General features: G+C 46.2%; 1 protein-coding gene across 7 annotated transcripts in view; it reads right to left on the reverse strand.

The window, feature by feature from the left end:
* MAPK10 (mitogen-activated protein kinase 10) overlaps nt 1-10,555 on the reverse strand; it is a 227,642-nt gene extending 217,087 nt beyond the window's left edge. For 3 of the 7 annotated variants that reach the window (XM_083458854.1, XM_083458850.1, XM_083458857.1), the window contains exon 1: nt 9,757-9,855. The gene's annotated coding sequence lies outside the window, so the exon portion shown is untranslated. Of the gene's footprint in view, nt 1-9,756; nt 9,856-10,080 lie in introns of those variants that run through there. The other 4 variants (XM_083458852.1, XM_083458851.1, XM_083458858.1 and 1 more) reach the window with 3 other exon arrangements.
* Nucleotides 10,556-10,823: the final 268 nt, after the last annotated feature.

Genomic DNA, 10,823 nt, shown 5'->3' on the forward strand with positions numbered 1-10,823 from the left:
AATTCTCCTAGCTAAATAAAGACGGGCCACTTACAAAGCAGATAATTGTGTAAGAGAGCACAGATTAACAGAATACTTGCCGTTAATGCAATGCTACCATACCGCAGGACAATACAGAAGTACATTAAAGATCCTTAAAGTGCAGCGAGTCCATTAAAATACAGTCTATATTTTTTGTAGCTGTCACAGACATTTGCTTATCTTGGTAGTTGCTCCTAGCAAAATGTGGCACAGATGTGAAACTTTATTATATACTATTCACTACTTGGTTCACCATTTTATGTATCTGTTGACTGAGAAGCGCAGTGTTGAGAACGGATAAATGAAATACCATTGTTCTCCTTGACGGGATCCACTACTGCAGGAGTACAGAACTTGCAGCCCTCTAGATGAGAAGGCACATTGAGGAATCAACATCCGTCTGTGCAACTTGCAGTAGAATGGAATGGATCTCCCCATTTCCCATTGTCTAGCAATGACAACAACTAAAAAGCTCTTTTCCGGCTACGTTGGATTGCTGAAAAAGAATGCCTTGGTTCTGGGTCAAAAATTCCTAGGCTCAGAGACATCTTGTTCCTAAATTCCTATCACCTGTCTGCCCACCTGAACCGCTGTTCTGCACCTGGGCTCCCTTCATTCATTTGAGAGCATTTCTATACCACTTAATATTTAAAATCTCGAAGCGGTATACAAATGGATGGGCATAAAGGCAGTAAAAGGATATAATAAAAACAGAAATTTGGTGATAACAGGGTACAATGTTCTGGGTAAGAGAAAGCCTGGGCAGAAAGATATGTCTTCACAAGATGCCTGAATCAACTGATGAATGATGCAGAGGTGATAAACACCCACTTTGGGGGGGGGAGTCACTGCTCTGTAATATTATGAAGGGTGCATTGGCATGAGTTACGTTCCCCCAGATAATCTAAACCAGGGTTTCCCCAACTTGGGAGTCCAGCTGTTTTTGGACTACAAATCCCATCATCCCTGGCTAGCAGGGGCAGTGGTCAGGGATGGTGGGATCTGTAGTCCAAAAACAGTTGGAGACCCAAGCTGGGGAAGCCCTGAATGATCTCACAGGTCCAGGGGTTGGTGGTCCACAGGTAACCTACGGGGGGTTGACAGGTTAGTAATGAGACATTGAGCCAAGTCTGGTAGCTAATCGGCAGCCAGTACAGTTCCCTCAGCACAGGTGAAACCTGTGTGTCTCCAGGTGCTGCACTCAACTACCTGCTAGCAGCATTATGTTAGTAGGTTTCAGGGTTCTAGGGCTTTTAAGTAGATTCCACAAGTCTGAATATATTCCCATTTCTGCCCCAGATACTTTTAGGCTCCCAGTTCCCATCAGCACCAGTCAGGAACAATGGGAGTTGTAGTCCATCAACATACAGCAGACCACAGGTTTCCCCAACCCTACAGTAACAGAATTATTTTATATTTCCATGGCACCATCAGTATGTGTGGCAGTCATACAGAGCCTTGCCTTTCAGGTACTTACATTCTAAAACCCAACATGGCAGTGGCAGCAGAGGAAGGAGAGAGATACAGAGTAAGAGTTCACGGTGGAAGAATCTGTGTTCAGACGTTTCGGTGAAGGATCAGGACTAAGGAGTTAAAGCCTTCACAGACGAAAATGGGTTTTATTAAGGAATTTGAAGTGAGGTGGTATAGTCCACGCCAGGGGTAGCTAACCTCTGCCCCTCCCAAAGAGACAGGTGGTTCTGCTCATCTCAAGAGATTGTTATTCCAAGCCTTAAAAGGCACCTGGGCCCGTTACAAGCTTCACTCATCACTAGTGTCCTTTGCAAATAATTACTTTGTAACTATAATCGGTGCCAGGTTTACGTGTAAGCTAAACAAGCTACAGCATAGGACCCCACTCTTTTGGGGGGCCCCAAAAAAATTTAAGGAAAAAAAACCTGGATGTACATTTCCAAAATATAAGATAAAAAACAAATAAAATAAAACCTACATACAGCAACAGTGTTTTGTGTTGTGCAGGCTCCTATGATGTTAGTAATGGGCCCCGCCTGCTAGCCTACTCCCTAAAATATCACTGGTTTGCTCATTTCTATATACAGTGGTACCTTGGTTCTCAAACTTAATCTGTTCCAGAAATCTGTTCCAAAACCAAAGCGTTCCAAAATCAAGGCGCGCTTTTCCATAGAAAGTAATGCAAAACGGATTAATCTGTTCCACACTTTTAAAAACAACCCCTAAAACATTGTACTTCACTATTAATATACTTCTTAATTGTATTTCAGTTCAATAATTACTTTGATAAACTACATACTTTGTTATGTGCAAATGGCTTTAGATACCTATTAGGTCCAAAAATTACCATACAGCATATATTCAACACAAAAAAACAGTGGCAATTTGTTGTTGACAAAGGACAGCTGAACATATAAAGGGCCCCATTACCTTCAGTAGCTTAGGGCCTCATCGAACCTAAATCCAGCCCTGGCTATAATTGAGCAGATTGAACAAAGATGTGCTCTACCAAGCTTACATTCCCAGCATGTTTGCACCCTCTCTTGACGACGTCTACACTGGCTTGGCCATGCCCACAGAATGGGAGATGGCAGGATCCCCAAGGACGTTCTCTACGGGGAGCTGGCTTCAGGCACCAGGCCCATTTGGCAGACCAACTCTGCTTTGCAAAGATATCTACAAACGTGGCCCAAAGGATGGCAACATCAACCCCACTGTGTGAGAATCCCTTGCAGTGCCTTGAGACACTCAGGTTGTGAATCCATAGCAGTGACCAGAGGAGGAATGAAAGAAGAACCGCCATAGTGCATCCGCCGCAGCACAACCGGACGCCTTCATCTGCCCCAGCTGCAACAAAACATGCCTCTCCTGCATCAGTCTCTACAGCCACAGCAGGCGCTGTAACTCTCCGACGGTTTGAACTCACCCCCAAAGAGGCACTCCTCCATTGTTTTCTGAAACAGATGGATGCTAATGACATAACTGAGCATCTGCACACCCGTCAGCAGTCATCTCCCATGAGTCAGTGTGTTTGGACTATACCTCCCATCATCCTCGTCCATTGCCCATGCTGGCTGGCACTGATGAGAGTTGAGTCCAGCAACCCTGGAAGGTTTGCGGGTTCCCAGCCTGCTCAAATACAGGGTTCTGAAGTGCTTTATTCAGTGTCCACCACAACTCTGAACAGTGTTCTTATGGACTTGCCTTACACTGAGCCCGGCAACTGAGCCCTCTACCCAAGATTGTCTGCTCTGATCAGGCTAGATTCTCTGTTGCACCACTTGCTTCCTCTTGGCAAAGAAAGGCACTCCTAAGAGCCACACTCAGCCACGAGATAATCTCTGGTGCCAGAGGATTCAATACGTTCTGTGCCTATATTGGCTGACACAGCAACACAACACAATGAGCCAGCACCATCTGTACTGTAGGGGCTACTGACCTACCTTAAAAGGATTACAAAGGTGGATACTACTAGCCCAGAGATGGAAGGAAGAGACAACTCCGACCAGAGGAGAATGGCAAACCAAGTTGATGGACTATGCCGAAATGGCAAAATTAACTGGGAAGCTCAGAAATCAAGAAGAAAAGAACTTTAAAAAAGAATGGGAAAGGTTTATAATTTATATACGAGACCATTGTAAGCAGGTTGAAACATTGGCAGGATTTTAACCACGCTAACGGAATGTACAGATAATTTAGAAAGACACAAATTGGAGAAGTATTGATATGCAGTTGAAAATACTATTAATATGGCCCATGGGAAGGATGGGGGGAAGTCAGGAGATTCAAAATACCGTATTTTTCGCTCTATAACACGCACCTGACCATAACACGCACGTAGTTTTTAGAGGAGGAAAACAAGAAAAAAAATATTCTAAACGAAACAGTGGATGTATGTTTTTTGTGGCTCATGCTGTGGCCACAGACATGTGATATGACAGTGAGTTTGGAGTAGCCCAATGCAAAAATCCTGAGGATCCATGTGGATCCATGCTTTGTAACCACGTTTTTGCACCACTTTAAAGCATCCTTTAAAGCAAGCAGGCTCTGCTTTTCTCCCTCCTCCCCGCTCATCCCCAGCTTAGCGAGCTGAAAAACTTTGCTGCTATGTAGCGAGCTGAGTGGGGAGGAGAGAGGGACAGAGAGCCTGCTTGCTTTAAAGGAACCAACCAGACAGGAGCCGCTTACACTCGTGTAAGCGGCTCCTCTCCTCTCCCGCTTTGCTCCTTTAAAGAAGCGGGCTCTCTGTCTCTCTCTCTCTCCTCCCCACTCAGCGGCTCTTCTCCCGCTTTGCTGTTTCAAAGCGAGCCATGGAGGAGGGAAGGAAGGGGAACCATGGATCCTCTGCTCACGACTGCAGATCCCCCCGCCATCCGTAGGCATTCCCTCCATAACACGCACAGACATTTCCCCTTACTTTCTAGGAGGAAAAAAGTGAGTGTTATGGTGCAAAAAATACGGTAATCTCGATATTTGGATTCTGAATTGGTTTTTGTTGTATGTTTGTATTTTTGAAAATCAAACAAAAATTTATTTACAAAAAAAGGGTTACAATGGTCATATATGCAATGTACCCCGAAATCAACCGATAGAGAGCAGTTCAAGGAACAATGGCTCTGGACTGTTTTTTGAGCCACAGCCTACTTTGGAAATCTTATAAAACCTAAGGACCCCCTCCTCCCCACATAAAAATGCACATAAACACATCCACGCAAAATGTCACATGCAATTTAATTTCTCGCATTAGAATAATATTTCATGTTTTCTTGGGTTCATGGACCCTAGGAGCCTATACATGGACTTCCATCCATGGACAACAGGTTAAGAACCCCTGATCTAAAATGCCACAAAAAAAATGCAAAGCTAAAGTGATTGCTTGGTTCTGCGAATATCCTTGTTCTGCAAAACTAAATGGCAGCCTTGGCTTAAGACCCATCTAAATTTACAGGAGCGGAGCAAAAAATAGCATTCAGCATATTACTAAGATCAGCTCCCCACCTCTGTGCCATTTGTTCCTGCTCATTTTTTTTTGGAAGAGGCTGCAAAAGCAGCCTTGGATATTCCAGACTACAGAAGTCTTGTGCTTGAGGGCTTTTGCTTGGCATTCTTGGCTACTTTTAAGCACTGTTTCCTCATTACAGCGGTTTATATACCTCTAAAAGAATATTTCCTCCCAGAAGCCTCCCTCTCTCTGCAAATGGTGCTAAAGTAAGCAAAAAAAGAAGAAGTCTTTGCAGCAAAGGCGGCCTTGTTTCTGATTAGTATGAAACCCTAGCCACTTTGCAAAGCTTTTTTAAGTGAACATGCCTGTAAGAATGCTGAATATAGGAAGAAGAGAGGAACTTGATGGCAATTACTGTTAAGAAGATGCCAAGAGGATGCGAAGAGAAGGTTTGTGCTGCTGTTACGATGCTAAAGCTAAGCAGGCCTCAGACTGGACAGTACCTGGGTAAGAGGCTGCCTGGGAACCCATTTGCAAATGTTTCTTCTTCTGGTTTATTGAAGGAGCTTAACTTTCCTTCCTGCCCATTGCCCCACCCTGCACAGTAACTCAAGAAATCAGAACACACACAAAGCTATCGTAACATCCATTCCAATCCTTCTATTAATTTTGTAATGCTAAAAGTACATTCAGTGTTTTAAATTTTAATTTCCATTTCCCCAAGCAGTTAACAAAAGTTTTAGAAATAAGAGAGAGTATTTAGATGGATTACACCACATATGTTAGCCAATTTAGAGCAGCTGCAGAGGTGTTTTGTTTTCCCCCAAAATAACCAACACAGGCAGGGAGGGATGCTAAAACCCTGATTTAGGCACTGCGGTCATCTCAGAAGAGTGGTTATTTGTTCTTTCTACCTGATCGTTGAATAGCAGTGCAATCTTGTGCATGTTTACTCAGAAGTAAGTCCCACTGTGTTCAAATGGAGCTTAGTGCTCAGTATGTTAAGCTTCAATAAAACTGTTTTGAAAAATGGAGCTTATCCCCTTGTAAGTATATTTCAAATTGCAAGCTTAGGCTACAAGTATATGAACACTTGCCTGAGACTAAGCCACACTGAAATGCAGCAAGGCACACTTATACAAATGCACAGAGTTATACCGTACTTCCATTAAACATGGATAGGATGGCTCTGCAGATATATGTGTCAGGAGCTGCCTTCTATAGATCCCAGATATTGGTCCATCTACCTCAGTGGGGCCTTCTCAGAAGTGGCGCCCTCCCTGTGGAACACTCTCCCATCAGATGTCAAGGAGATTAAGAACTACAGTGGTACCTCGGGTTACATACGCTTCAGGTTACATACACTTCAGGTTACAGACTCCGGTAACCCAGAAATAGTGCTTCAGGTTAAGAACTTTGCTTCAGGATGAGAACAGAAATCGTGCTCCGGTGGCGCGGCAGCAGCAGGAGGCCCCATTAGCTAAAGTGGTGCTTCAGGTTAAGAACAGTTTCAGGTTAAGAACGGACCTCCGGAACAAATTAAGTACTTAACCCGAGGTACCACTGTACATAACTTTTCAAAGACATCTGAAGGCTTTGGGAAGCTTTTAATGTTTGATGTTTTTATATATGCTGGAAGCTGCACAGGGTGGCGGGGGTAGCCCAGCCCGATGGCCGGGCTATAAATAATAAAATTGTTGTTGTTGTTGTTGTTGTTCCCAAGCTATTTTGGACTCATCCCCATTGCCCCCTACCCTATAAAAAGCATTAATGATAACAGCAGTTTGCACAACCTTCTAAAGAAGGTAGTAACACAGTAAAATTCAGATCAGTAACAATTAGCTGCACCTTTATTTACAAACCAATTAAAACTATTTAATTTAATTACTTCAACAAACTGATGAACTGGAACCAGTGATACCAGCTTTTCCAAGTATGGTAGTGATTTACACCTCTAGCATCCCCCCAATGGGTGGTCCTGTCCACTTTGGGAACTAATGGCCTAGCTCCAATATTGTCTGATCAAACTGAGAGCAGCTCATGGGGCTTCTGCTATTTCCAAGCCATGGGGTCCTTTAATCAGTGTTTCCCAAACTTGGATCACCAGCTGTTTTTGGACTACAACTCCCATCATCCCTAGCTAGCAGAAGCAGCGCTCACGGATGATGGGAACTGTGGTACGAAAAACAGGTGGACACCCAAGTTTGGGAAATGCTGCTTTTAATGGAGACTCTCTCTAGGACCTTATGCACTCTGCTGCTGAGCAACTGGCCCTCCTACTTAGGCAGGAAACATTGGTGATATCAGGATCCTAGCAGCTATGTAAAAGACTTTTCAGGGTGTTCCTTTAATAATAATAATAATAGTAATAATTTCAATTTAAATCCCAGCCTTTCTTCAACTCGCTTATCCCCACAAACTTCATGGGAAGGAATTAGGCTGCAATATTGACTGGCCCAAAGTCAGGCAGCAAATGGAGACTTGGACAGCAACAATCTCCTTGGCCGAGCCCTGACACACTGCCCAGGATGCTACATCAGCCTGTTTCCATCAGTGCTCTGTGCTCTTCCGTTTTTGTCTCTCTTTTCTATGCAGGAGATTCAACCGACTGATGCCCTCTGAGTCCCATTGCACCCCCAGAATTCTTTGAAGGGGATCGGTATCTTCCAGCAAATAGCAAACAAAAACATGCCCCCAAAACCCCACATATAAGGCCCTGCCGTGTTCCCAAATGAGAGCTCAGTGTGTCCTCAGATTTCCCCCATTCCGTCTGCAAGAATAAGAGTGTGAGTTTGCAGTGTCTTTAGCAACATTTTTTTTCTTTTCGGTGATTGACCTCTGTGCTAGGAAGCCATTAAATAATGGCTACAGATATGCCAGCAAAACACACACACTCATCCCTTCTGGGAGCCGCTCATAAACAGCCTCTCCCAGCAAGCAGGCACGTAGACACACACACACATCTCTCAAACAACAAGAGGACCGGTTTTGCTTTATTTCCCTTCTAATAGTCAGCATGCAAGCGGAGCCGGCCAAAGGCAGCAAACGTTTCTACCTTGAACGCTCCTCACCCTTTCCCAAATTATTCCGGCATTGCCAAACCCCTCTCCATAAGCCACAACAACAACAAGAATACAGGGCATTTGCAAAACAATATATGCTCAAAAGCAGCACGGCCGAAGTCCATCTGGGAGAGAGAGAGGGGGAAGGGGGCAGGTTCCTGATTTAATAGCTCAGATCACACCACTTCTGCCATTTGTTTAATAATAATGTGGGGGGGGGAGGGGGAGCCAGGAAATGAGCCAGTATAATTCAGGCTTGTCAGATGCTCTATTGGCATATCTTACCCTAAGGGGGCAGCCCCTGTTTCACATCATTGGTTCTCCCTAGCATTCCTTTGTTTTGAATTTTGGACCCAGCAGCCTTATGGATGCTACACTGGGGATGGGGGACGGGCAGAGAGAGGAATTAAACACCAGGGAAGCTGCCAAATTCAAGCACACTGCCAGTAACCGTTTTTCCTCCCAGTTCCCCTTTCCCAAAGATCCTTTGCTTTTCTGTCCTCATGTTGTTCGAACCGAGCCTGTTTGCATGTGGCAGAGCTCAACACACAATCAGTGCCTATCTCCCTTTCCTGTCAGCAGCAGGGCAGTCTCCTCAACACACCCCCATCTTTACTGGCCTTGCATGAGGCGAGCAGCACCGAGAAGCAGCCAATACAGTCAAAACAGTGAAAATATCAGCCAACACAATATCCATTAACACCGCTCTGGTCACCTTCATTTACCTCCCCCTTTAAAAACTGGTGAAAAGGAGAGAGACCTGGCTCTGCATATTACAGGTTTGATCTGCCTTTCGTAAGACTCCAGGAAAAAGTCACCGGATGAGCGGATGCAAAAACTGCATTGAAGAAACTGTGAGGGCTATGCAGCAAAAGGCACCCATGTAAACAAGCCTATAGTCAGTGAAGGCTGAGGACACGCACACACACACAAAAGCAGAAACACAAAAAAACAGAACCCCCCAGAAAGATGGATCTGCATGTTTTTGACCTCCAAAAGACATGCAAACTATACACATCTTTTAATAGGGCCCGCATTGCAGAAGGTGGAGAGGGAAACGGTACCCAAAGAGTCCATCTTATTGTAATAGCCGGGGCTGTCAGAAGCTATTTCCGTAAAGCTCCATTGATTTCACTGCAGTCTTTGCAAGAATTTATAGGGTGTCCCCTTCGCAACACAGAGCCAAGCTACTTTAAATGGTACCGTCTGTAAACATGCACCATCTTCCCCACTTCATGTGCATGGGGGGGGGGGTGTTATGCAAGACAGTGGTGTTTTGCTTAAGAAATGACTTCCTGGGGGGGGGTCACTCCTCTCCCTCCCTTAAAGGGGGGGGGAGAAGCTTGGAATTTTCCACTCCCACCTTCGTCCCTCCACCATCACCCCAAATACGTATCCCATCAACATAGTTTCCAAGAGACATCTACTTCTCATTCCTTTCCACATCCATCTGTGACGGGGGATGGCGGTGAGAGCTTTGGGAATTAGGGAGGGGTGCCTTTTTGAAGAACCGTTAAATAAAACCTCACGCATAAGCTCTGTGACACACACACACACACACACACACACACACACACACCAGCCCCCATGCAACTGGATCTAATGTATGGGCATGCAGTCTTTCAACAGGAATACAAGCCACCGCTATTTTGCAGATGGCACGGGGATGGCAATGTTTACATCCCCCCAGATTGCTAAAACACAGCCTCCCCGCCTGCTTTGCTCCTTACCCATCACCTAAACCCTGCCAATACTAACCCAAACACAAGGCGAAAGATGCTGCTCCAGCGCCGCCGCTCCTGCCTCCTTCCCTCGGTGAGCAGTTTACTTCATGAACCTGCCTCTGCCTCCCTTTCCCTCCCCCCTCCCTCTCCCCTCCCCCCCCCATACACTTCTCCCCCTCCCCTTTATTATTTTTAAACAGCGAATCAATATTCATCACCCCACCTCCTCACAAAGACAGGTCGGCGTGTTGTTTGTTGTGTGTGTGTGTGCGTTTTTTAAGCCCACCCCAACGCGCGGACCTCCCCCCCCCCCCCAGCTTCACACAGCATCCCCAGAAGCCCGGCGCCCATCACTTACCGTTCCGTGCTGCGGACTAGCCTCTTGAACGCAGCAACCTTTCCCCCCTAGCGCCGCGCGACCTTAGGTGGTCATTGGAAACCACATTCCCAAAGCGCAGGAGAAGATCGGTGGGTAGGTAGGTGGTGGTGTAGCCAAACGAGGAAGGAGGGTGGGTGGTGATGGTGGTCGGAGAGAGGGAGATCTGGAGAGGTTGATGGGCAGGTGGCAGCCAGGAGACCTGGACCAAGGTGGGAGTTGCGTGGGAGAGGGTGGGGGGGGGGCACGAAACAATCGGAATGCCCGGGATCAAAGCGGCGGAGGCGCACAAAGCGAGGAGAAGCCGGGAGGGACGCGCGGGGAGGAAAGGAGGAGGAAGAAACGAGAGGGACGGCGCCTTGCTGAATCACCCTCTTTTACTGTCTGGAGACCATTGTGCATCGTGATGCTGGCTGTACCATTGTGGAACCTACCAGAGGAGACAGGCGGAGGGCTTGGGGAATGGGGCTGCCATGGCAACGGGAAAGGAGCGCTCGTGACGTCAAAGCGCAGTGAGGTCTCGGGAGGAGGGGTGGGGGGCGAGGGGTGGGGAGGAGAGAGAGGGAGTCTAATCTGCAGCTCTAGCTATTGTATCTCCTGGTGAAATCAGGAGGGAGGGAGAGAGAAAAGCAGGCAGAGCAGCCTGGAAAAAAGCAAAGCTGAATAAGCTTCTGTGATGGTTTATCAGCAGCAGCAGCAGCATCTGTAATGTCAAGCTGAGTGCG

The sequence above is a fragment of the Podarcis liolepis genome (assembly GCF_965112155.1).
Source record: "Podarcis liolepis genome assembly, chromosome: 9".
NCBI lineage: Eukaryota > Metazoa > Chordata > Lepidosauria > Squamata > Lacertidae > Podarcis > Podarcis liolepis.